Raw genomic sequence first — 26,454 nt, forward strand, 5'->3', positions numbered from 1 at the left:
CAGTCTTGTATCATCAGCTTCCAGTAATTCTCTTTTCATCTTTTACTGCAGTCTTTAAGTTTTCTTTCTTGGAGTATTTGTTATAGTATTACAGGTTTCCATAAGCCAGACCAATAAATCCCTACCTCAGTAAATTTTTATCTAATACTATATCCAGTTTGATAGATTTATTTAATTTTTTTATCTTTTCCAAGAGCAGTTTTATTGCAGTTTCAGTATTTTGGAATAGAAGTTGTCTATCTCTTCTTCATCCTTGTTATGACACTTAATTTCCTATTTTGTCCAGATATGCTTATTTTCATTTCAGCAGTTTTCCTGCCTCTGTCCTCGTGCTCCACATTATTACCCTGGCTGGAAACTGAGGTAATGTATTCCTTTAGTTCAGGCACAATATCTTGATCAGCTCCAATCTCACCCTTATTGTCCAAACATGAACTCATCATTTTATCTTATGACTAAAATATCATTTAACCAGTTTTAATTTCCCTCCTGAAATACAATTGTGTTTTTCTCTTGACAATTATTGCTGAAGTCTGATAGTCCCTCAACCTTTAAGATCTAGCTTTCTATGTGATACATCTTTCTCTGTGGGCTGCTTGTAATTTTCCTTATATCCTTTCTGAGACAGTAATTCCATTTATCAGTGCACTCTGCCCCTCAGGGAAAGTTCCCTTCAGTCAAAGTTCCTTCCCTTCACTGCCTTCCCACTCCTTTCTGGATACAATACAAAATGGGTTATTTTCAGTACTCCCACAACAAATATTTGCCATGAGTCACTCATAGCAGTTGCAAAATCCCTCCAAGTTTCTTGACTGGACAACTGAATAATTCTAAAAGAGAAAAAGGAGAAACATGTAAAGTCTACTCCCTGAAATAACAATCAATCAAAAATAAAAGAATGATACCTCAATATCATCCATCACACCAAAAAAATTACCATAATTTAGACAACACATATTTTTTAAAGAATACAGAGGAATAAAACATCCAGCAGTGAGTTAACAATTCTTGGCTGCATTTGGAAGGTTCAGTACTGAAAACTCTTCTGTTAAATAATGTTTTCCATTTTTGCAAACAAGATTTCCCTTAAATTTTCCACTTTGTAGCAAAACAGTATTCAGATTAAAGTTGCTATAATACTACTATGACTTCTGAAAAGAAAATATCAAGGACAGGAATTTATCAATAAATAAGGATAGATGCTTGCATACCTTTCTTTTCCCAACTGTGCCAGCTCAAATAGTATCTACAGACTAAACAGCTCCTCTTTTTCCCTGCATCAGGATAAAGACAGCAAATTGCACCTGGAAAGTTTTCCAAGTGTTCATTAGAATTGTTCTATTTTATATTAAATAGAAATTTCTCTTTCAGAGAACAATCCCTGTGTAGGAGCTGTATCCTTATGGCGCCCATTAAGGAACACAAACAGCATCCATTGCACGCAAAATGAGAAAACCCCAATTTTTTGCCATGACCTGCAGTGGAGGAGTCTCCTGACGGGTTAGGAGTATCCTCAGCCATAATCACTCTCCAAAGCTGCATCTTCAGAGCTCCACCTTTGCTATTTCACACTGGAGGAGTGCCTCTGCCCTTCCCACACAGGGCCAAGAGCTCTGAACCATCACGCACCTGATGCTGCAGCCAACTGTTCCTCCTGGCTGAAATCCTGTATTTTGCTTCCTCCAAATATCCCTCAGCTATTTTAATGTAACAGGCAGTTTATCTTAAAATTGAATCAGCATTAGCTTCTGCACAGAAGGTGACATTTCAGTTTGAACTGCTGGTCTTTCTAGTGAGTTTGTTGCTTGATCAAATTCCCAAGAGAAATTCAGCAAGGATGCACAAGAAATTTGACTGCAAGAAGATCTGGAGTAAGAGAAGTTTTTGTGAACATAATTTAGATTGTACTGAATTTATATTTTACTGCAAGCACTTTTAGGTCCTAGACCTCATTTTACAGCAGATCTTCAGTATTTATTTCAGTTTTGTCCGAGTACAAAACCTTGACTAGCACAGCAGGGGAAAAGGTTGTTCAGGTTATTTGTCCATTCCATTTTGAACATTATGTTTGTGACTTACATTCAATTCTGCGCCACTACACAAAATATTGCCTATACATTTTTAAAATAAACAGCAAAGGAAAATACCTAAATGCATATCAGAGGAAATTTCCTAGATAAATATCCAAGGACATGATCCAAATAAATACCATATGAGTAAATAGAGAATAATTATATGAATTTCTTTAAAGGTCCCTCATATTGAACAGTGACCCCTAGGAATTGTAAGCTCTACTGGTCTCAAATCAAAGTACAAAACTGCCTCCTTCACCCATCCTTGTCATTGTTCTAATGAGAAACCTGTTTTATAGATCATGCATTTCTGAAAAACTTCTCTTCAAGGTACACTGTTAGGGTGAGATGCCTTTACTAAGGAGTTAACACCATGGAAAATCAGGTTAAATAAACCCCCAAAGATGTACCTACAATTGTTTTTGTTTCTTGGAATGCCATATTGTTTGCCATCTTGCACTGTTAAATGAACACCCAAAAATAAAACTAATTAGAAACAGAGATCAGCTTTCTATTATTATATTATCTTTAAAGAAAGAAAAGGATCATCAAAAAGAGAAGTGAGGAATTACAGAGCAGAAATTTCTAGGTTGTTGCAAATTTCACCTTTGAGAAATCAGAATCTCCCTAAGCTTTTGGGCATTATTAATAAAGAGACATCAACCAGGCAAAATGCCTGCAGCCCTGTCAGCCCTGATGCTGCCTCAGAGCTCTTGAGCACCCTGCACCTGTTCAGCCCACCTTTGCACCTCACCTGCTAATTTCAGCCACAACATCTTTAGAAATTGTGCTAGAAAGAGAATTCCAGGGTGTTCTTCTCCTATTTATCACAAAAAAAGCACCATTGGCTGGTCTTGAAATAAGATTTCATTTTCAAGATCTTACGTGTTTTAAAAGAAGTCTAATAAAATGCTGCACAGTGAGCCTCAGATTAGATAGACTCTGCAGTAATGTTTGTATATGGAAATATCCTGTGCAGTCTGTAATAAATTTTCTTGTTTTTGAGAATAGTTTTTCCCAATAGCCCTTCTAGAAATTTTAATTTTACAATGCTACACTGAGAAATTCATGCCCCATCACATAACACTATCCTCAACATGTGTTGGTGTACACATACACAGACACACTATATATATATTATGTGTGTGTATTGCCACACATTTTCCAATATTCATAATGCATACTTATTTCTATTTTTGTGATTATTTGGAATGTTCTTTTCTAGGAGGCTTGCACAAAAGAAACAAATTTTAAAATCTTGACTTCGCCTTCAAAAGATGTTTGTTTCTTAGAACATATATTCCCAAAGTAGTTTTAAATATCTTAGCATTTATAGGTGCTTTATGCAGTATTTAGGAAAAAAAATGAGAACTTGGCTCATGATTTCCTTGCTCATCAATCTGACAACACCCACAGGGGAGGCTTGCAGTGGAGAACACAAGAGCACCACAACAATGCAAAATCCTGCTGGATTAGTTCGTTTAAGGCACATCAGCAGTTTAAGTTAAGCTAACTGACTTTACTGCAACTAAGCCACATTTACCACCTGTGAAATGAATTTGTCAGCTTCTTCTAGAGATCCTGAGCCATAATCTGAACCCAGAGAAGGAAAGCACAAGACAGAAATGTTCTAAATCCAGATTTTGAATGTTTGCATAGTCACCCTTTCTCTTACAAATCACCTGCTCCCTCCATTCTACCCCCAAGTGCTAAAGGCACAAATCTCATTAAATTGCAGGTAAGAACTTCCCCACTATCAGAACTTCTCATCACTTTAAACCAGGTACTTTTTCAAAAACATCATTTAGTCCATTAAAGATGCTCTGATCACAGGAAGGGCTGATTTACCAGCTCACTATAGAGTGAAGCTGCAGCAATACCCCTGGATTTTTACAGCTCTCTCACCAATGCTCTGGTTGGGAATTGTGACATAAAGGAAATATTTCAGAAGGTCTTCAGGATTATACAGCACAAGAATCAAATCTCAAGCTGGTGTTGCCAACGAAGGGCTTTTATCCATTCCAAGCACTAAAAAGATATGCTCTTAATAAGATATAAGTTCTTCAACCTTAAGGACTGTCATTTAAGGAGAAATTTATATGGCACACTTGTTTTCACCATATAACTCATGAATAAAAGAAGAGCAGAATGACTAACATGACTAACATTCAATCAATATTATAATTTCAAGTGGTCAATTAGAGAGGTTTTGGCTATTAGTTCCAAACTTTTCTTCTCTCAAATAAAGACCCTCCTAGTAGCAGCATATTCAGTGCCAAATATCTAAACAGAAATATCCCACAAAGATTGGCTTGCTTTTCAAAGCTGCTGGGTTTTTTCCTTCAAAATATACTGTAGCTCACATACCATAATGTGTTTTCTTTTAAATATTACACATATTCAAAATTAATTTTAACATTTTATTTTTTCCTGAAATATATAGGTTTTAAAAAGAAATCCTATAAAAACTACATCAAAATCCACCGAAAACACAGAATAAAGCATTCATATGTATAGAATTCTAAAATGCCTGTATATGGTCTCTATAAAATCTTATTTCATGGAATCTGTTGAAGAATAATTAAGGTAACATCCCTCAAACAAGAAGCTATGAATACAACTGATGGTGCTTTTAAGGAACTAAGCTTGACACTACTTAAATAATCAGAATTACATGTTTATTTCAGCATTTGAATTCTCTATTGTCTCTCCCTTTCTTGAAAGCATTATCATCTCAAAGCTAGAATACTATGGAAGAAAGAAATCCAGTTTAGAAACTTTGCCCTTGGAGTTAGATTATCATTACATTCAGGGTAGTTATTTATCCACTAACAAATGCAAAGACAATGAAACTGAAGAAATGCAATTTATGGTGCAGCCCATAAATAAGCCCCAATTTCCTCTTTAGTTCTTGAGGATATCTCCAGGAGTACATAGTGATTTTCAGGTTTTAATTCCTACAAAGTATATCCAAAGAATAACATTCTCACAGCCACAATGACATCACAGATTTTCAGTCCATACCAACTGTTACAGCGCCACTGACAATACAAATGTTTATATGAGGTACCCAAGAGTGTTAAAATGGAAAAACACTGAATTTCATTGCCTCTCTCCTACACCTGACCTTCAGTCAGTTTGCAGAGGCACCAACATGACACAATCTACAATACCATATGCTGCTTTATCTCCTAGTTTATCGTTAAGTTACACTTTTAAAAGCTGAAAAAGCTTTTGATGTAGATATGCCACTGTTCCTGCTTCTGAAATTCAAGCATTTCCTTTTTAGACTCTTCTGGTGTTCCCATCCCATTCCAGTGTCTACTTCAACTTTTTAGCAAGGTGATTGCTTCCTGAGGACCTTAACAGAAGACATTTCCTGCTCATATTCACATGAATAGTTCATTAATATTCCTATGCCCTTCACAGAAAGTTGTTTTTATGTTCTAATCATCTTTCCAGAGGCCAAAAACATAAACCAGGTCATTATGAGTTAATTCAAATCAATGTCCAATGACTTTCTAATTTTCATTTCATACTTGACAGCCTTAGTGTCAGCTTTTGGCAACAGTTGCACTGAAATATTCTTATCAGAATATTTTGGGAAGTTTTTCCACCCTTCTGAAACCATGCCTAATCAAGAGGGCAGCAGCATAAACACACACCTTTTAATAGGAAAACACCTGGAAGTTGGAACTGTCTTCAATTTAAACATCTCAGCTCTAAAGCTTCTCCAGGATTTCTGCTGAGTAAAGGCAGGACAGGAAAATGTCAATAAAGAGTCAGGCTTGAATTCCATTTGGAGAATACTTTCAGTTTTGTTTACTTGCAGGGTGTGCTAAGGAACACCACTACCATGAAAAAAGGGATGCATTTATGGCTTATGTAGCACAGACCATACAAAGACTTTAGGACTCCAAGTTTTAGTATGTACTGAAAAGAATTGTTCTTGTGGGTTTGGAATTAGCGCTTGAATAAAGGATTAGTGCACTCTGTCACGAAAGGATTTTATTTTCCTTCTGTTAAATTGGGCAGCAACACTTGCCTTCCCAGAAGGATATTACTGGGTGCCATACTCTTCAAACAAGCATGCACTATTCTATTTGGAAAGAATAAAATTCTTTTTTGCTGGTGTTTTTCCTCTACAATCCTTATATTTAAAGGATATTTAACTACATGTCTCTTGATTTTAGTTTACTAAATAATGGTTGACTGAAAGAAATTACATTCTTGAGGTAAATATTTCGCTTCTATCTCCAAATTTAGAATATTATTTTCATTTTGGTTACAGGGGGTTTTGGTTGGTTGGTTGGCCATCCTCTTGATGATGCATAAACCCTGTGCTCTCAGATGGAGAAATTAAAATCCAGTATTGTTTTCAGTGTTTAGACAACTTCTGCTAATCTGAAAGGTTGTCACAATTCTCTGAAGGCTGTGCTAAAATTTGAGTATTTCAAATACAACTCACGCCTTTATATATTCCTTCTTTTACAGCATTCCTACCCAAATCACTTATAAAACAAAGGAATAAACTTTGTTTTCAATAATCTGACCCTTATTTTTCTGGGCAAACCTTAAATTATTCAATTATGTCTGTCATTCCTAATTGGTTTCAGACTCACCTGGTTAAAAATGGTGGATTGGAATGATTTGGATCTGAGGCTCCTTGGGGATTTTATTTTCCCTGAACACAAGGGGGAAATCTGTTGTATCTAGAAATCATCATGTTATTCCAAGGAGACAAATTCATGATTTATTACATAATGATACCCAAGTAAGATGTTCATACAAATTTAATTACTGCTTGCAAGCATAACATGAATCAGAGCATTGGTTTCATACTATCCTGTTGCTTGATTTTTTTCCTGTTTAAGCACCTACTACATTACTAAATTTTGGACTCTGGTGGGATGAAGTTACACTAAGGCTGTACATAATTATTTTATTTCCACTTTTACATCCTGTGGGTATTTTTCAGTCTCATTTGTTTCTTTTAGTCTAACACTCCTTACTTTTTAGATTGCTGTACTCCAACTACTGCCGTGTCACTGTAGGAACAAAGAGGTTTCTATGTTTATAAAATTTTGAATCTTTCCTCTGTTCTGTGTAATTCTTTCTTTTCTGCTGTTTGAAATCTTGGAAATGAGATCTCATTATTAATTGCTAATTCATTTCAGCATTAATCTGAAAAATACTTTGAAAAGTGCTTCACTGACTCATATGGATCTCTCATGGTATAGCCTCAAGGTCAAATATATAAATGAACAATATTAATGTGAGGGTTATTTGATGCATAAGTTTGGACACAACCATTGCAAATGTGATGTATTAATACTCCACTACTCAGATTTAAATTCAAGATCAGAGGCAGAAGAAATGAAAGATCACTTGAAAAGTCTTCAAGATGAAAGTACACAGCTGTTGAAAAACTACCCTCAGTCCTGTTTAACATCCAGTTCCACCCCCCTCTCGCCCCATCATTCTAAAATTAGGAAACCAGTGTGCAATGATGAATTAACCCTGTATGTGGAAATCTAATTGAAAAACATGGAATAGCAGCAGTTTATGCTTTGGCCTTTGTCTAAAGAGTGAAATGTTCTGTAAAGTGTAGTTTACTTTGAAGTTGTGTTTTGGTTCTGGTCACTGATACGTGTGCAAAGACCAGCAAATAAATCAAGATCATAATGTCACCTGTCCAGGTCTCAATCCTGAACATATTTTAAGCAAATAAATTTCCAATCCCCCCTTTCCTCCCTAGACAATTTACATAAACCATCCATTAGCATTGGTCAAGACTTTAGAGAAATACTGTTTTCAGTAAACTATTAGAATTAGGAGAGACTTTTGGAGGTTTTTTTGCAATCAACAGAGTACATAAAACACAAAAATGAGAGAAATCAACTTTTTAAACGTGATCACTCCCTGTGATTTAAGCTCTCTCCATATATGTGCTTTAGCAATTTTTTCTTTTGATTTACAGACACACTTGATATGGTAGATATGCTCTGTAACCAAATTAACTACATCATGGACTTTCTAATTTTTACATAAAGCAGCTATTCCTAGTACCTCTAAAGCATCTATATTTAATTAGAAGCCTAGTACAGAGTTTCCAAGTGTATATTCCTGATTTCAGAGGGCTGCATGAAGCCATACACACCTCAGAACACACTCTGCTTTAATTTACATAGCTTTTGCTTATGGATCATATCTAATAGTGATGTTCAGGAAAAATAATACTCACAAAAGAACCATGTACTTTAGAAACAATGGGAACCAAATGAAATAAAAATAAATCATAGATTTACCCTTTCAAGATACATACACCAAGCTTTATGGTCAATAAATCACTATCATGTCTTTGCAAACTATTGTGTTAAATTAATGAAACATACATTTCTCTTTATGTAACATATGAAGAGGAAGTTTCTCTACAGTGTAAATGTTCTTCTGTCTGCTGCCTTAATTGTGTGGTGGATTCTTTAAATAAGAGGTTGAGGTTTGGGTTCCATTAGATTTCCCTGTGAATGATAAGGCTAAAGCACGTCAGTGGACATTTAGGCCTCAAGATATCAATATTTGCATCAAGGAGATTTGCAGAAAACAGTGCATTTGGAAGATATTTATTTAAGTGAAAAACATTTTGCAATAATTTAGTATAAATAGAAGCTGTAATTATTTGAAGTTGTTTTCATTATAAAACCTCTGAAACTTTTCACTATGAAACCTTTCATGCCTCTAGAATGTGAAAAGCCCATGCTTTCTTGTGCTCTGTGGATAAGAAATTTTCAGGAGTGCTCTATGCTCATTTTCTCCCAGTCTGAGGAACCAGATGGCTTAGATCTACTTTATAAAAATTTCAGTTCTCTGCTGCTTATTGCTCATTAGGTTTAGTATGGCAAAACTAGTACCACAAACTAGTACTGAAATGTGGAATTGCTTGAGAGAACTTTGCAGTCTGTGGAAAGATTCTCACTGCTGTGCTGCTAAAAAATTAATTTGATTCTTCATTAATTATAAGTGAACACATACCTTCTTTTAAACTATCATGACAACACAATAAAATGCTGTTTGGGATGAATAACAGCATAATACTGAATTTTTAAAATACCTCTTCTGAGATTTCTGTAGGAGGGAATGTAAACTGTGATGGAACTGCCATATGGTGAGCTCTCAGTGCCAGCATTAACTGAATCCCCCAAAGTAGCATTTTGCTCCTAAACAATAGGGACAAAAAAGGAAACCTGATGGTATGGAGAAAGAAAAGCCAACACCAATTCATGTCAGAACTGATCTCAGCAGAAGTTTGTAGTGATATCAAACCTTCTTTTCTAAGGAAACCATCCTTGAAAGTGCTTTCTGTCCTGAGCATTAGGTCTGCACAGAAGCTGTCAGGCAGTGAAGGATTTCCATCCTGCAGTCTCCAGTGCTGCAATGCTTCCAGCCCTTGCTGCTGCATTGCCTCTCTCCCCTAGCTAAGCAAACAGCACCTCAGCAACTCTTGCACAGAGGGCTCCCCCAGGCTCTGACCCTGCCATTTCCCTCTCATTTCTGTGAGCAGATTCTGCAAGGTCAGAAGTAAAGACACACTCAGCCTCTCCCTTGCAGCACCACAAAATCCAGAGAGGAAAGAGCATCAATTATATCTGTGCATATCTGGGAAGCACTGATGTCCTGCAATGCATCACGTGCTCCACAGAAACTTCTACATCCCACTGCAACACCACAGTTTGTAATACATGTCCTCTCAAATGTCTGGCTGCAAAACAAGAGAGCTACTCATCCCCCATTAAACCTAACTGAGCAGAACAAGGTCCCTCTGAGCCTTTCTGGCCATGCAAGAAATTAAAATTATTCTTTGAAGGCCTGACCTTGCTGTCCCATTGAGCTATACAGAAGAATTTCGTTGACTCCAGAGGAGTTTTGTCCAGCCCTTGATAAAATCATAGAGCTCTTTTTTTCAAAATGTGTGGTTATTAGTTCTTGCAGTGTTATGATGGTCCCCAGGATGAGGTGAGAGATGAGAATTGACTCCAAGTTCTCAGAAGGCTGACTTATTATTTTATTATATGATATTACATTAAAAGAAAATTACATACTAAAACTGTACTAAAGAAAGAGAAAGGAGACATCAGAAGGCTAGACAAGACTGAATAATAAAAACTTGTCACAGACTCAGAGAGCTCAAAGCAGCAGGACTGGGGTTGGTCATTAAATAAAAACAGTTCATATGGAACCAATCAAAGATGCACCTGTTGGTAAACAACCTCCAGACCACATTCCAAGCAATCAGATAATTATTGTTTACATTTCTTTTCTGAGGCTTCTCAGGAGAAAACTCCTGGCAAAGGGATTTTTCATAAAATATGACAGTGACAAAAATGTACCTGTTTTAGGTACTATCCTTAAATATATCTGCCACTGGGAACACTGAATCAGAAAATACTGGTAGTATTTCTAAAGCCTCAGGGTGGGCAACTGCATTTAATTTTGTCCATGGCAAAGTAGAATTCACCAGAACACCTTCAGCATTTTTAAGAGATGGGGCAACACAGTACTAATACCTTAAAGAGAGAGCTCCCTGCAAAATCAATGTTTGCTTCAGCTACCTCAAGAAAAGAATTTCTGTTTCTAATTTTCTCCAAATCAAAAGACTATGAAGTACAGAAATCCTAAGTATTTTTTAAAAGAAAATTATCCTACTGCTATCTCATCTCTGTCGGATTTGTAATGAGAAAGCTATGTAATGAAAAATTGAAAATATACATTCTGGAATAATTTATACTTATTTGTTATAAGAATATAACAAAATTTTTATATTCAAATTTATTCTTCATTTATTTACAGGGAAAATGAAAACAGTGCCATCTGCTCCAAAAAGCAGGACTCTGAAAAGAAGCCTATTGGGCACACATTCAACACACACTAGACACTAATAAACAGCTCACAGATTCATATATTTTAGTCAACCAGAAAAACATTGGATATTCCTTACTAGAGGATTCATTCATACAATTTTTTTCAGCTTTGTATGCATGATAAAAATATGGAGAAATATACCAAAATGAGAAATATTTCATTTTAAATTAATCTTTCCTGGAGGAGAGGGGGACACAGATTTCCTGAATAATAAAAAAAAAAAAAAAAAGGCAAAACAAGCCTTAAAAAAAAATTCAGAACTGTTTTCTTTAAAGTAATGAATTAAGGTTTAATTTGGATACCCAGTATCAAGTTGAATGAGTCCAACAAACTAGAATATTAAATATCTTGAGAAAAGCCATTCCAATGAAATTTCTGTTTTGACCCGAGGCTGAGACAGAAACTAGACAGAATTAGGCTATTTAATTGGATATTTCAGAGTTTTAAAGGAGTGTTGGTTTGGCATAGGGGATCCTGTATTACAGGAATTGTTTCATGCATCTGTATTCATTCCCAAGTTTTTTTCTGTATAATGCATCTGTCTTAATACAAAGTCAGCCCTGCGAATGCCTGGAGATCCAGGAAATGAAATAAATTTCATTTTACTCAGAAGAAGTAAATAAGAAGAGAGAAGGGTTTAGAAAACCTACTGTTGTGGGAAGGGTCAAGAAAGGCAGAAATATCCTAAACGTAAAAATCTTTTTGCCAATTACCTGAAATTTGTGAGCTTGTGTCGTTAACAAATATTGATCTTTCCTTTCACATAAACAGCCACCATTAGGCTAAATTAATTTTTTTCCTCCAGATTTCTTTCTTGTTTTTGATGTGAGCATTCCCCGCACAGAGTCTGTGTGAATGGAAATTTTCAGTTTCACGGTCTCAGGGGTCTGTGACAGATGAACAGAGCCAGCCCCAGGGCAGATAGTTCTGCTCCCGCAGTGCCAAACAGCTGGGAAAGCAGGCTTTTCCAAACTGTGTCTCAAAACCCATCTGGGAGAGAGAATTCAAGCAGCATTACGAAGGAAAACAATATAAATGAAAAGCAGGAATGGTTGAAAGCAATGACGCAGCTCCCTGGCCTAGGGGAGAGCATTGCAGGGTGGGGTTTCTCCATTGAGGTTCTCTCCCTGAGCCAGGAGCTGCTGACTTCTGTTACCTGCTAGTGATTTTCTACAGATTTTCTACCTCAGGGCACTAAGTGTGCACTAAATGACAAGAAATGGCACCTGGTTTTGGTGCTACTGCTCAAAAAACACTGATGTCCTGACTAAATACTGCAGGGAGAAGTGTAAACCAAGATCTGGACTTGTGGAAATTGTGTGAAATGCTGGTGGAAAGGAACAAGTGGTGAGGCCAGGAGGGGAGTACCAAAGGCAGGAGCTGTTCTGATTTTGGTGGATGCAGAAGAGGACGGAGCTCAGTGCTCTCAGTGAAGTCCCTGAACTGTCACAGCCCCTTTTCCTGACCCTGTTTGTCCAGCCACCAAACTTTCCTGCCTAGCCTTGTGGGCTCTCTGTTGAGCAAGGAGAAAAGCTGATCTCTGAGGCAATCAGGACCAGCATTTTGCAAGAGCTGGGCAATATTTGGGGCTCTATCCACAGGAACCAGGAACAGAAGGAAAAGGTCAGCCCAAATCAGAATAGAAAATTAGGAGTATGAGAGAATTGATCCTGGAGGAAGATGGGGAGGAGCAGAACTTGCCTATTTGGAAGAGGGAATTATGTTTTTTACCCATTTCTGATTTGGTTTTTTTCAGAATTCATAACTCATATAAACTTTGAGGGAAGGATAAATAGAGGCAATGCTTGGAAACCAAAACTAACAAAATATTTCTGTAAATTCCTTAACTGGAAACTACTGGGTCTAGGATCAGTCTAATCTGAACAGAATTACACAAGCTTGTGCCTTTTAGCAAAATAAGCTGCAATTCTCAATTACTTCCAAGTGCATTAAACAGCCAGCACATTTCCCGCTCATTCATTTTAGAAAGATCAGCAAACTATAGAGTGAAATCAATCAGGTACCCACCTTACAATATTTTAAGTTTTTTGCCACTGAGAATAACAGGCTATCAGTTATTAGGATTGTTTTTCTTTTTCTGTGTACAGAGTAAGTGATGAATTCATTCTCATAGTAGACTGCTCTATATTCTCATTGAATTTATAGAAAAAATTAGATTTACAAAACTGACACTGGTACAAAATAACCAAGAGTTTTGTGTAAAAGATGTTTTCATGACCTGTTTTTCACTTTGAGAGTGTGCATGCACTCAGGTATACATAGCAGCACTTGAGCCTCAGACACATTTATTTTTAATTACTTTGATACAGCTCTAAATATTACAGACCTGCTGGATAAGAAATTGCAAATACTTGCCAAATCCCAGTGATTTAATCAGGAAGGAAGCTCAGTCTCTGAATCAAGTGTATGACTATAAACAAAGTCTCTTCTTCATTTTAATGAAGAGAAAGAAATAAGTTCCTCCTCAGCTTGTACAAGCTTATACTGTATATTACCTTTCTCTAAACTATACCTCGTGGTTGAACAGGGAAAATTTTGGTCCAATGTTCTTATAAATTTTTTTTGAGTTTAAATCAAATCCTTTCACCCTTCAGCAATAGAAATGAAACAAAATATTTTAGGATATGGCTCTTTCATTTTTATCTGTCAATAGAAAAACATTATGGGAAAAAAGAAGCATTTGAAACACAAATTTCTATCAATGGGAATTGCTCAGAATTTCAAAACAAGGGGAGAGAAGTAGAGAAAACCACTGGGAGCTGCAAGTTTGGGATAAGTACTGAAATACCAAATCAAATCACTACCTAATTCTGCCAAATTCATGGTGTCAGTCTAGAAGCAAACTCTATACCCTGTTTCCCTGACACTGCAGTCAGTGGTTAAACACAAGAAGTTCAGACTGAAAGCAATTTAAAAAGTAAAGTTCATTTGTCTTGTAAAATGTAAAGTTCAGTTCTCATAATTCAAATGGCCTCAGACAATGCTGGTGCCTTGTGCTTTCTGCAGGCCAGGAGCAGATATAAAAGATTCTGTGGGCTGACTCTATTAATCATAACTTCTAAAGAAATTGAAAACATGCTTGAATATTCTGCTGCGATTCCCTGCATTCATTCTTCTGGCAATTGTTTTTCTTGAGAAACCATTTATAAAGTTGTAATTATTCACAGTTCCATTTATTAACTGAGTCTGGGGCTCTGCAATGGCTAGTGCTTTTTATCATTTTGTGATAACCATTGCACCATTTCATCAGGCATTGCTCAAAAAGCAGAAGAGCCCTCTGCTCACAAAGACAGGAGCTAAATGTTTTTGACCCTGAAATACATAAAATAAATGGAGGAATGCTACAAAATACTATCTAAATACTCCAAGGAAAGCTCTGTATACTATTTTTTCTTGTCCTAGTCACATCCTATTGATCCTATTGTCAGTCCTGTTGACACAGAGAAGTTTGGAGCCCACCCACCTGCTCAGTTTTTTCAGCAATTGATCAGTGAAAACATATTTCAGTGTATCAGCGGCTTCAAGTATCATTACACTGCAGTCTGAACATGATAATTGTGGCTAAGGAAAACCTTTGCTTGTACTAACTGGGGCAGGAAAAGATATTCAGCCCTAAAGAACTGCCTGCAAGTCCCTCCAGAGTGCAGAAAATCATCAGGACTCCTGCAGCAACATTTCCATAGGGTGAAGCATTTACCTCAAGAGAGCCCTTCTGTCATGATGCTGTGCCCTCACTGACATGTATTAAAAAAGCATTCAATATCACCTCTTGTCTTAAAAATAATCTATTATAAAGCTATAGTCTCTGCCAAGAACCTTCAGGTTATCTTCAGCATATTTTAAAAAGCAATTTCTAAAGTAATGTATTTGCAAGAAATGCTCTTGAGACACAAAAGTATAAAGAAAGCAAACAGCGCCTGTTGCACCCCTTCACCCCAGCTCAACTCTGAGGCAGAGCACCCAGCCCTTTGGGCTCAGCTCAGAGGCCAGGAGGGGTTGGTTTGAGCACCCCTAGTGGGTGCAGGAGCCAAATTCCCTCCACCATGGAACAGAGCTTTCATCCCAGATATTCTGCTTTTTTTCCATCTGCATCCTCTTCAAAAGCAGGGCTCAAAAACACCTACTTGGGAAGAAAGGAGGTGAGCCTTCAAATAAGGGAGTCTCGCCAGAGGGAGGGGGTAAATACCCCCCCCTTGCTGCTGGAGTGGAGGTGACATCTCAGCAGGGCACTGATTTTAAACCCTCTGTATCCTTGCACAGGGAGCTCTTAGGACCCTCCTTGGGGCAGACACCTGGCCCTGGGGATCCCATCCTGGGGTGCTGTCCCTCCACTGGGCCCTGTGCAGGAAACTGGGGTGGAACAGACTGTCTTAAGGAGACTTCTTACTCATCCCATTTCATTAAGGTCATTTTTGAACACTGAAAAATGATCATTATGTAATTTAGATGCATTAACTTTTGGCTCCAGCTCCAATGTCTCTGAAATGGAATGGCTACTGTGGTATGTATGAAGGGACTATTAACTCAGATTAAAGAGCCAACTTGGCAGGTACAGCACACACACAGGATGAATTTTTATTTTGAGGCTTGAGCAACACAGCAAATTCTCACTTGGCCAAAGGTGATCCTGTCAGATGACATCATGTCAGGTAGCACTAAACAGCAATTGAATGTTCTGTGACAATGTTTAGCCACACTTGCATAGCAGCAAAAAGTCATCCCACAAATGGGAATGGGGTGAAGTTATCTGAGTGTGAGCAGGTGTCCTGGAGTGTAATTAGCACTTCACAACCCTTTTGTACCTCAGAATAATCTGCCTAGAATTAGCAACTTGTACTGGCACACTGCAGCTGATAGGCCCCCCTGCATCTGCCATGCCTATCAACCCCAAATCATTCTCAGCTTGGAGACAGCTTCTTGCATCTCTAGATGACAATTTAGGCTGAATTTTCTAATGGTTTCTGCTTTTCACATTTCTAAATAATTTGTGATACACATCACATCCCATTTCCCTTACCATTCTTTACAACCTATTTTGAAAGAGAGTAATCAAAGCCTCTTGTAGCAAATGCAGTTGAACATTCAAGATCTTAAACAGAGGGAGAGGAACAAAAAGTAAATCTCAATTTATGGTCTAAATCAAGTTTCCCATCTAGACTCAATTCTTTTCTCACTTAAACCTTGATGTGAAAAGAAATAGGACTCATTTTGAAACATTTAAAGAGAGACACATGGGTCTCTGGATATTTTTTCCTGGATTCAACTTTGATAAGCCTATTACATATTGCCAAGCTAAGAGTCAAAACACAATTCCAATACACCTTTTAAAGCTACAGACTATGTCCTTTGATCTAAATCTCTAGGTTAAAGTGCCTTTAGAGATAATATTTAAGCTTTTGTTAACATCCTGCTAACCCCATTCCCCAGGAAAAAACCCAAAAATGAAACATAAAGCACAGACCAAAGAAGAATAGATTGGTAAATTTGCTTTAGTACGCATCAATCTATTTTCCAAGAGGAAAAAAAAAAGTGTAAGTTCTACTACAAGAGATCTATCAGGGAATAGTTTTTCTCTATCATAGAAACACTTAGCAATGAGATTAAAGGTAGAAATACAGGGCCATGTTTTAAAGGTAATATTGCATAGGAAAAACGAGATTTGAAATGCTACAGAAAGGAGATACTAGAGGTACCAAAAATAAACATGACAACAAAAATCACCAGGAGCACCTGGCAAATGCATTCATCAGATTTCTCTCAATAAGGCTAGTGCTCAAAATAGAAATATTGGTTCCATTTTTTCATGCCAAAATGTTTTGGTATTATTTTTTGTTCTGTTTAAATTTAACTCACTGGTAAAGATACTGAAGCGTCGGCTCTTTTCTCTGTGCTGTGACCACAACTTTGATGGGAATGGATTTGTCACGAGCTGCTGGGGATATCAGAGCAAACCCTCCAGCTGCCACAGCAGGGTTTGGTGCCAGACTGAACCTTCTGGGCTTGAGAAATGGAAAGCGGCCTGAAATCTGCTCAGTTCCATGGAGAAACTGGGCAAAGCAACTCTGCTCAGTCTGTGCAGAATACAGGGTTTATCCCACTTGAAGAACTTCCCATTTCTGAGGTTACACTTTTTGGGAGAAGATACCTGGTGGCTGTTAAACCTTGAGTTCCACAAAAGAGAACAACTGAAATCCATCGCATAAAAGAGAAGGGAAATCATCTACTACTTTCAAATAGCTATAAACCAGTGTGTGTTAGCAACTCACTAAGCCATTAAATAAACTTGTTCCCAGGCTTGAATTCCTCAAGGTCCCATTTAAAAGAAATTAGAAGCTTTTTATATGCAGAAAACTCTAAAGTGCATACTAAAATAATGTCTCAAAAATTATATAAATTCAGAAGCGGTTGGTTGACTAAAACAGCTTTGCCAACAATGTGTTTATAAATGTATTGGTTGTTATTAGAAAATACTAGAGCTATTACAAAAGTATACAAATGCATTAATAAATCACAGCAATTACACAGTGTTTTACATCTTTACAGTGCCATGCAGAAGTATAGTACACAAACACATTTCATTATTAGACTTTTATTGCTTAGTTAGATGCTTTTCCTCCCACTTTTGTGGCAAGCCTCACAACTGGATAGTCCCTCAGACTCATTCTTCCTTTTCCAACTCACATTAAGCCACTTAGTTAAATAAGAAAGACATTTTCAGGCCAGGGCAGAAGTTTCTTTATAAAATAGGGAACTTCAAACTCTTAAAAATTTGAAATCCATTTCAGAGTGAAAATTATGAAATTTTCATTTGAGAAACAAAAAAACTCCAAACCTCTTCTACTAATGCCTAGACTAAGTTCCTTCAAAATTTTTTTTGAAGTAAATCTTTGTGCTTATGAGCAGCTTTTTTACTATAACTCTCCTGAAGTATTTAACACACAGGATTGAAAAATATGAGGTATCTGTTGACAAGAAAGAAAAATTACACTGTTTAGCCTTTATTTATGATAGACATTCTCTCAGACAGATGAATAGTAGGGTTACATTCACTCAAGAAATATTTTTTCTCTGAATGGAATTTTCAGAGAATCTTAGGTCCATACAAACACATTCTGGAAAAGATGAGCCTTGTCTTGTCCATGTTCATAACCACACAAACAAAACTTGTTTTGAAATCATTTTACATTAAAAATCATCAGTTTCTCAGAAACTAACAGGAATCAAAGAACGCTTGACTCCAACTAGACGAGACACTTGGATTAGGCTCCATATGGGATTGCTCAATGGCAGCAAAGAAGAGACAGCACAAACCTGGAGGAGAGCTCACTGAGGTTCTCAACCAGCTTGAGACAGAATAGGGTCAGAGCAGAGACCTCTGACAAAATGAATCTGGCTAAGAAAGTAGGAAACCTCCTAAGGGATCAGCATGAATGAACCTAGCCAAATAAGGGGTTTTCTTCCCAACTCTTTTGCTCTCTCCAATGCAAATTCTTGGCAAACAAAACAATACAAATCCAAATAGAACCATTTAAGAACAGCTGTGACATGTTTGGGTTTTTTTTGTTTTGTTTTTTACCTAGCCTACAAGCTGAAATAGAAGGGCTTTTTAGTATAAAGAACAACCAATATGAGATGAAACGCTGATAACAGAGATTTTCATATTCAATAGAAAAACCCATACATATTCTATAAGTCTCACTGCAATTTAAGTATTTTGACTGTACCCTCTGGATTTGTAACTGTGATTGTGGAAGCAGCTCCAAATTTCCCAACTAGCTGCCTTGGAATCAAAGGATGAAAACGTTTGGGTTTGGTTATTTGTGTTTTTTTTTAACATCAGAACTTCTTTTACAGCCCCCACAGGCCCATCAACATATGAAATGTAAAATAAACCTCCAAAACCTAAAGCACTGGGATAGCATTAATAATATATCACCACCACCCCTCTTTTTCTCAGAAAACTGAGAGATGCTGAAGTACAGACCAAAATAGCTACAAGCTTGAACTTGATACAAATTTCATCATAACTGAGAATTCATTCTATTCCATGAAACAAGATTCCTGTGGAGTGTAATGGCATCATTTCAAAGAACATGAGAAAATAGGATTCCATCTCCCATTTTATTGTAAATTGCCCACATGTAAAACCAGATTATATTCTCACAAACAGACCTATCTAGATCAATCTTTTTTGAATTTGTGAAGAGTAGACTGGAGCATTGGAGACTTCTCAGCTATACAGAACTCTCTCAAAACCTCTCCTGAGATTCCAGACTTAGACTATAGATGCTCTCACTTTTTCTTGATATACATGTTTGATCAGTTTGGCTTTAATGATCCAAATGCTACAAAGCTTCCCGTCACATACTGGTAACAGCAGAAGTAGTTTTGAGTAGAAAAAAATATCCTTTCACAGCTGCAGCAGCATCCAAAGTTTTTTTTAAATGGTTGTAGATGTTTTTCTCACTAAGTCAGTAGCAGCTTATAGGCAATATCCTTTGCCTTCCCCATCTCTGACCCAACAGCAAATATTTGCAGTACTCCACTGATCTGAGTCCAAATATGAAGAAAACAAACCAATTCCCTTCAGTTAGTAAATGCTAATGCAATCAATCCCATCACCCTTTTTATCTCATGGAAAAATGCACTGAATAAGCCTTATGTCATTACTACCAAGTGCCCGAGTTCATGATTGCCATATAACAAATTCCCTTTCCTGCTTCTAGCTAGGAGGTATCTACTTATTGCAATTTAAGTGAACTTACTCTGCCTGTCTGCTGCTACATCAATCTTCCAGCTCAATTGTACTTCTGCTTAATTTGAAGAACTCCAGTGTTACCAGGTGTTAGGGTTAGGAAGGCTTATTCATTCAAGAGAGACAAGATTGTCTGAGAAATTGTGAAAGACACTAGAAAATGCTAAATACTATCAAAAGAGTAAAGTGGATGGTGGGGTAGGAGGAACACTAAAAGTAAAGGATGATAGAAAACCAGATAAGGACTAAGAGACTGAAAAAGGGACCCAGAACTCCTTAAATCAATGCTTAGCCTGTGAGAAAGCAGCTCAGTGCTTCTCTAAATGACTTGCTCCTTAAGGATTCCAGTTCCTGCCCAGGGAGCTGTGCAATGCTTTTCTGACACTTTTCCATGCAATCTTTGTCTTCCAAGTACCACCTGCCCGAGGCTTCATATTTTCACATTTCCAAGCCTCTGCTCAGGTGCACACATTTGAAGAGACAAAATGACCATCAAGTAATGAAAGTATAAAACTTACACCTCTAAGGTGACAGGTCATGCTTTACTGAACACCAGAATACACTTAAATGGCAGATACTTTAACTCATACTAGAATCAACTTGCTTTAGTTTTAGCCATACCAGACCATAGCTACTGATTTTTGGAGTGCTTAGGCAGATAATGTGGCTGACAAGCTGAATATTAATCAAGACAATTAAATGACAAATATGATGAGAACCTGCAAGTCTGAGTTGATGTCTCAGGCTGTGCATCTCTGATTTTGGAATGAATGCCCTAAGCTGAATAAACAATTTATATCTGCACTATCCCTAATCAGAGACATCAAAACTCATTAATCCTTGTTAAGCAAAAAGAACCCTTCCTGTCAATTCCTTGCTTGTGTTGAAAAGCAAGTTCAGCAAAAGCATTATTGAGCATCCACGCACCTGTGCAATAGATTATAGTAGGAATTCCACTGCTTCTTACAAAAGGCAGTGACTTACAGGACAGCTGAGGTCAAGGAAAAAGCATGCAGAGAAAAACATAAAAAGGTCCTTTGGAAGATACTGGATTTTTTTTTTTCCTGCTTAGAGTTTTAGGAAATGCTTATCTTGCTCATATTATCTTGATAATTGGTAATCTGTATACTATTCTTGATTCATGCAGTAGTGTTTTTTTTAAACTCAAGCGCACATAACATAGATGTTTTATCTGATAAACTCTATGCTGAATAACTGGACTGATGTTGGCCCCAATCCAGAGCTTTTCCATGATCTTCCTGAATCCTGCTCCTTTTATATTTAATTTAGCATAAAGTCTAGCACTGCATCTCAGCTGCCAGCAGCAAGGAAGAGCTGCAAGACAGAAAAAGGCAACCCCGTCACGCACCTGTGTGACGGATCCTGGTGCCAAGCTAAAGCAGCTTTTCTAGCACTGCCTGACAATGCAGGGAGAGCTTAGGTGGGACAAACTGCTCCCTCTGAGCTGGAATGGGAATATTGACAGCCCATACAAAACCAGGAGCAGGCTCAGTGTCTCAGTGGGGACACTGAGCAGGGCTCTGTGAGGGCTGTGTCAGCACTCCCACACAAAGCACCCACGCAGCTCCTCACAGCCAAATCACTTCACTGGGAATTAAAGAAGGAAGAGACACTCAGAAGATCAGTAATGTTTAATAATGTGAGCAATGGCTTTCACAAGCCAGTTCTTAGTCTTATTTTTAGCCTGAATTTCTGATGAATTTTGTGTTATTCCATCACCTCCTCTGACCTCCTTTTTAATATTTTGCAAAGTGCAAAACACTAAAAATTGCAAAATTACGTGGGCAAGTGAGTAACACTGGTTCATGTTTGGATGTGAATTTAATTGTACATGAAGGCACCAGAAATACACATCTCTCCCATCAGTACCATTGTGCTGAGACAGAAGTGAAGTTTTCTGACAAAGGATTCCATGAAGCCAACAGAAACAGTAGTGATCATTCAGCCCCTAAGAACATTTAAGAGAGAAAAAATACCAAAGCATCAATAAACTTTGAAATTACAAGCTTATCTACTGCTCCTTCAACTATTTCTTTTTCCATAGCAAAAGCTTATATGATGAAAGCTGTCCCAAAAAGCCCATCCATGGTGACAGTGAGCAGAGCAGCACACTTGGCTGCAGCGAGGCAGCCCCAGGAGCAGCAGAGATTTGTCACTGTTTGCAGGGAGAGCTGAGAGCCCCTTGGTCACAGATGGCAGGGCACAAAGAGAGCAGCAGTGCTCTTGTCAGCTCTGGGGGCAGCCCAAAGTGTGCCCAGACTCACTCCCAGCAGCTCAGCTGCCAGGTCAACCCTAAGGTTTGTTCGTGCCTGTACGATGCAGATACTCAATCCCAAATTGAGAATAATTGGATTAAAGCTAAATTGAATTTGGAATGTATCTATAATCCTTCTATTGCCAGCAGGAATTACCAAGGCACTCACATAGACTGCTGCTCTACTAATTGCTATGACATTGTCCAAGAACTGAAGGTAAAAACATCAATAATGCTGATAAGAAGCATACAAACCACTTGAGATTTAACTCATAGTAAAGAGTGACAGTCTAAATCTCTTACTATCATGTAATTTTTGTTTAGATTATTCTTTTCATAAAATATGCCCATTAACGTTCACAAGGTTTACAGTCAAGGTTTATGAACTTATTTTCTCAGTTTCAACATCTGATTTTTATTGCTTCATTTAATTAAAAACAGTGACCTTTTTTTCTATCACAAAAGATAAGAACTGGGAAATACAAGAAAATATATAGAGAATCAAAAGGGTTATTTCAACCTGTCATGAGCAATGTCTAGTAAAAGCCTAACTTTTATTGTAAAATTTTTTAAAGCACTGTAATGTGTTTAAGTGGCTAATGGATGCAGAGGTGAACAACCAATGCTGTGCTTCTCAAGCAAAATGAGGCACTTACATGGGAAGAATTTTTGCAATGGAAAGACAATTACTTTTTTTATACCCTCCTTGGAGCAATAAGGTTACTATAACAGTCTTGAGCACAGAAACCACTTGTTGTATCCTTTATTCCCTATTGAACTTAATTTGCTACATTCTGGCTTAAAGTAGCTAAAGAAGGAATTTCACATTAAAGTTTTCAAGAAAATTACTTGTTCTGTGAAAAGAAATCTTCATAATGTCAGTAGCAAACATCTTGGTTCATTAAAGCTTTCCAGGTCTCTACTTTTAAGTAAAAAGCAGTTGGAATTATAGGAAACTTCTGAAAAAGTAGATTTTCCATAGCACTTTGCAGTGAAGTATGCATTATTATCTATTATGCATTTGTGCTGCATACATCTTTGATATAAAACCAAATCACACATATATATGTTTCTTCTCTTCCAGCATTTATATTTTTGACAGAAGATGAATGACCTCTTTGTCTCTAGTTCCATCTCATATTTTTAATATTAAAGAAAATACATTAAAAAGCATGGTTGCATCTATTATTCGCTGTTTTCCTCCCTGAGAGATAGAAAATCGTTGACACTCACACCTGGAGTGTCACAGGATGAAATTAAAGCTTCATAGTGAAAAAAACACAGAATTCACTTTTCCAGCCACCCAGCTGAAAAGACTTTTCAGTGCAATCAATTATTAGACATAGAAAGTTTGGAATATGGATCATTTCTAGTCAACTTCTAGCAAGAGATAGGAAGTATGTGTATAGGATATTGAGAAAAAAAATGTAGGTTTAGCTCTCTGATATCTAATTCTCCTGAAACAGGCCCCCATAAGGCTGCTCTATCTAGAAGGTTTTTTCCAGTTTTGAATGACAAAGTTAGTTATTCCAGGGCTATAACTGAGGACAAAACCCTGTCCTCTAAACACTTATGCTTATAAATATGCTAATCTTGCTATCATTTTGCCTTAAAAGGCAGCAGCCTTTCCTTTACAGCTCCTGACACGCTTTGATGTGCTGCCCATTTAACTGGTTTAGATGGTATTTTAAAGCAGAATTTAAGAGCATCAGACAACACTGTCACTGCTTTCAAAAAGAAGCTGTTGTTGCTGTAACCAAAGTTTAATAACCATGTGGGAGGGAGATGAGTTCAAAGCAGAGATGGGGAACCTGGGACCTCAAAAACATCTGGTGCCTTTTGCACAGGTTATGGGAGTTAAATTGCACAGCACTTCAGAGAAACCATTCTATTTGCTTCAATATCCAAAGATAATGCCAGCCACAGAGGATGACAGGAAGGTCAGGGATCCTGATAAATCAAGTATTTAGAACAGTCTATCTCTGCCTACAGTATCCATCAAAAACTTACTGGAGCTCTTGGGCAGAAAAATACAAGATGTTTTTCCAAGTGCAAGGATCACTTGCACTAAATACCCCTGGACAAGCAAATTTATTCCAGCATGAATATTTACAATATCTGCCTGTCTGAAAGCAACCAGTTTTAAGAAGAGGTAAATAAATCTTCAAGTCAGTAAATTATATAGCTGGGAAGTTTTATATTTCTTCAGTGAGAACCAAATCTGATCCAGGGACTAAAAGGGAGAAAGAGATCCTTTCCATTGAGTTCAGGGAATTTTGGATTAGACACCTGATTTAGGATATTTTTTATTCTAAATAACATCCAGTATTTAGAACTTTCCATGGTGCTTGGGAAGTATGATTCAAATATAACATAGAAAAACTAGTCCCCTCCCTTCAGAGATAATGGCTAAAAAACTCCAAACACCTTTTTCTGAGTTACCCCTCTGTTACCAAAAACAATGAAAAAAACAAATTTTTTAAACTCAGATGACTGAAACCCAGATTTGCATCTCGATCTTTATTTCCAAAGAGAGAAAATCAGTAACACCTGGTGCTTTCTATTTCACCTACTGTGCCTTCTCTTGTCTCCTACTAATGCAAGTCAGAGTTGATAAGAAAAGCAGGTAATACAGAGAAAAGTGAGAAGTTCTTCATATTTCTCTCACTCTCAGGTTGGACAGTTTATTATTTTCAGACAGCCTCCTCCCCCATTTAGGGCCCCTCATACAGGAACAAACATTCAGCCTCAAGCTCTCAAATAGGCCTCCAGAGACAGAGTGATTCTCAGATTTGTTCCTTTCTCCCAACAGACAAAAGCCTTTTTATTTTTCTGATCATTCTTTATAGCAGTACTTGCACAACATTGCATTTTTGTTTCACTGACTGTCAGCTAGCACCAAGAAGAATCCTTTTTCCTGGCCACTTGTAAAGCCAAATGGATTATGCTCAGCCTCTCCAAATTAGCTCCTCAAAGCTTATTGGTTGATTTTTTTGCTTCTAAGCTTTCATCTACAGGGAAATTTCACCTTTGGGAATTTAGTCCAGCTGACTGAGCCAAGTATTCTTCATCATTAATTTATATTTCTGTTTCTGATTAAAAAACCACCACAGAAATCAGGTCTTCATAGGATGAATCCTCCCTTAAGCCCCAGAGCACTGAATGCCACATGTTTTTATCACATCCTGACACTAACAGTTCTTTGAGGTGCATTTTACTGGGGAACTAAAACCTGGTTAATTGTCTAGGTCTGATGACAACTCTGGACTGGGACCTTCACTTATGAAAGTCTAGTCTAGAGGGAATTGAAAATCTTGTGAATTCAATTCTTTCACAACTGAAAATCTTGTGAAAGAAACATTTTAACAATTTTCTAAAAGTCTTATATCTACATTTTCATAAATAATGCTGTTATAACATATGAGCTACAATATGAAGAGCTTGAGAAATGGATCCTTCCCAATTCTTCATTTTTTTATCCATTTTCATTCACCTGAGACTTCAGAACTGTTTGAAAATAAATTTAATATTTTATTATTGCCCAAACTGCTTTCTAGAATTAGAAAAAAAATAATTTTCCACATAACAATAAATCTAGATTTTTTTTTCGTATTTCATAGACTTTTAAAAGCAAAAGCTCACAGAGAAGAAAACTTTCTGTGGCTTCCCTACATGAAGGAGGTTTAGGTTGGTTTTTGGAAAAGGTTTCTCACCCAGAGGGTTGGGCACAGCGCAGTCTGCCCAGAGACGTGGTCGGAGCATGAAGCATGCCAGAGTTCCACCAACATTTGGCACTGCTCTCAGGCACAGGGCGTCATCCCTGGGCTGTTCTGTCCAGGAGTTGGACTCCATAACCCTTGTGGGTCCTTTCCAACCCAGCACAACACAGTAAATAATTTTTAAACAAAATAAAATGAAACCAGCACATTAAATTCTTCAGGATGCTATCAGTGTTTCAAATACCCAGAAGCTGTAAAAGAATAACAGCAATTTTTCTCATTATAATACCACAAATACCCCATAGAAGTTTATATTAGTCCTCTGGTGCAGGCATGGGAATGCAAGCACTTTATTATAGATGCAGTTCTCACTGCTCACAAAGCCCACATTCCATGCCAGGGCTGGGAACTGGATGCCATGGCAGCCAAGGATTTATTCTCACACATACAATCGTTTGCACACAACACGATTAATAAGGTGGACTGATGCAGATCCAAATGGGTACCTACTTTATTTTTTGCTTCTTCCTATTTTCAAATCAAACAGTACCATATGATTAAAGTAATTTTAACTGTTGAATACTTTTGTTTATTTAAAAGTTAAATTAATTAGAATTTAGGTTTTTTCACTTTTCTTTAGAGTTTCAGTTCACAAACAGCATTGCCACTTGGAGTTCCTGCAGTAATCCGTGA

The 26,454-nt window shown here is 37.3% G+C and overlaps 1 long non-coding RNA gene across 2 annotated transcripts in view; it reads right to left on the reverse strand.

Moving 5' to 3' along the window:
• Positions 1-26,454, reverse strand: part of LOC135450515 (uncharacterized) — a 106,949-nt gene that overhangs the window by 18,792 nt on the left and 61,703 nt on the right. The window contains exons 2-3 of one of the 2 annotated variants that reach the window (XR_010441085.1): positions 1,212-1,304; positions 808-830 (exon numbers count right to left, since the gene is read on the reverse strand). The exons of the other annotated variant lie outside the window; for it this stretch is intronic. This is a non-coding gene — a long non-coding RNA (uncharacterized LOC135450515). Of the gene's footprint in view, positions 1-807; positions 831-1,211; positions 1,305-26,454 lie in introns of those variants that run through there. 2 annotated transcript variants of the gene reach the window in all.

Source organism: Zonotrichia leucophrys, chromosome 7 (genome assembly GCF_028769735.1).
Source record: "Zonotrichia leucophrys gambelii isolate GWCS_2022_RI chromosome 7, RI_Zleu_2.0, whole genome shotgun sequence".
NCBI classification, from domain to species: domain Eukaryota; kingdom Metazoa; phylum Chordata; class Aves; order Passeriformes; family Passerellidae; genus Zonotrichia; species Zonotrichia leucophrys.